At 55.3% G+C, this 1,440-nt stretch overlaps 1 long non-coding RNA gene across 1 annotated transcript in view; it reads right to left on the bottom strand.

Annotated features, from left to right (window-relative positions):
- Window positions 1-199: 199 nt before the first annotated feature.
- Window positions 200-1,440, bottom strand: part of LOC146595266 (uncharacterized) — a 1,878-nt gene continuing 637 nt past the window's right edge. Inside the window, exons 2-3 of the long non-coding RNA XR_014895970.1 lie at window positions 385-436; window positions 200-290 (exon numbers count right to left, since the gene is read on the bottom strand). This is a non-coding gene — a long non-coding RNA (uncharacterized LOC146595266). The remainder of the gene's footprint in view (window positions 291-384; window positions 437-1,440) is intronic.

The raw sequence follows: 1,440 nt of genomic DNA, 5'->3' as shown, positions 1-1,440 counted from the left end.
CAGCAAGTGCTGGGCGAGAGGGGTCGATTTAAGGAGGGATTTCCGTGGGGGCAGCGGCTTCGTTGGAAGACCCTGCCTGAAAGGACTCCGTACTGTTTTTCCACGGACGCCTCGTGTAGACGGCCATAAACCYGGCTGCTGCTGACAGAGCGGGCCCGTACCTAACGGTAGCGTTTAGCCCAGACATAAACACAGCAATGCCCTTTTTCCAGCRATGGCTTTTTCTCCCGGAAGGATTTCCCCGCGGGCGAAGGTTCAGCAAACAGCGCCAGGCACGGAGAACAGCTTTCCTTTGAGGAAAAAATCAGTTTTCTAGGAGCGCAGATTTCCTTAGCGTGTTTTTCCTCCATTGGCGGCAAGTCGAAGGGGAAGTTTGGACCTAACCTCGTTCCAGCGGAGCCGCTCGGCAGAAGTAAGCCCTCAAACACAAGCAGTCCTGCGTGAAGAGTAAATAGGTCAGTGCTCTACGATACGAACGTGTTAACCTGCCAAACTCAGCTGAGACAGGATCCGTATGTGGGCCCCCGAAACGGATCAGTATATTACGTTTCGCACATGTAAGAAACACGTGAGACACACGGGCGCGTCGGCTGGAGCTGCGCCGGGCGCAGGCCCTTCTCCAAAAGCCGCCCAGCTCGGGGCCCCTGCGTCCCCGCGGCTCGGGGCCGGACGCGGAGGGCCGGAGGGGCGCGCGGGCGGCCGCTCTGTGCACCGCCACGGCAGGAGACCCGCAGCTGCTCCGCGGGACCGTCCCGACCGCTAAAACCTCCCGAGAGCCAGCGAGGAGCCCGGCGACGAGGAGCCGCCAGGGCCCCGGGCAGGATCRGGCCCTCCGTGCCGCCTGCACCCTCCCTGCTGCTCAGACCACCCGTACGCCCGTAGCGGAGAGCGGCGGCAGCCCGCTGCCCTTTATTTATTTAGATGAGTTTACAAAGCAATTAAGATGTTTTGGCAAATGCTAAGGTGCAGATTTCCTCCCATATGATAGCTCATTCCTTTTTTTTTCCCACTCCTTCTGGGCAGATAAATGTTTCATGGTCCCACAGACATATTTCCTCTCTGTCCAGTTGCTTAAAATCCATTTAAACATGCCTGTTGAACTCTTCCATCATGCAATATTTTAACAAGAGCCACTAAATAAGCTCTATTTACAGACTGTAAATACTGCCTGACACACTCCGTACACTGCTCCTTTTCCTGCCTCATTGATTCCTTAGCAGGAGTCACTCTCGGAAACCTCTTATCTGGGCAAAACCGAGAACTTGAGTTCCGATCCAAGCTAAGCTCGATGTGTTTTAAGGAATAAAGCCCATTTCTTCACACCCTGGCAGGTTCTCGGGGCCAGCAATGCCCAGGAGCACTGTAATGGTCTGACTGACACAGAAGCTTTCCGGGAAACAGCAGGAAGCAGGTCTGCTGGAAATGATCAATGGTGTCCAA

The sequence above is a fragment of the Rhea americana genome, unplaced genomic scaffold (assembly GCF_003343005.1).
Source record: "Rhea americana isolate MKP2758 unplaced genomic scaffold, rheAme1 scaffold_230, whole genome shotgun sequence".
In the NCBI taxonomy this organism is placed as follows: domain Eukaryota; kingdom Metazoa; phylum Chordata; class Aves; order Rheiformes; family Rheidae; genus Rhea; species Rhea americana.
The sequence above is the reverse complement of the archived record's forward strand: the minus strand, read 5'-3'. Positions and strand labels throughout refer to the sequence as shown.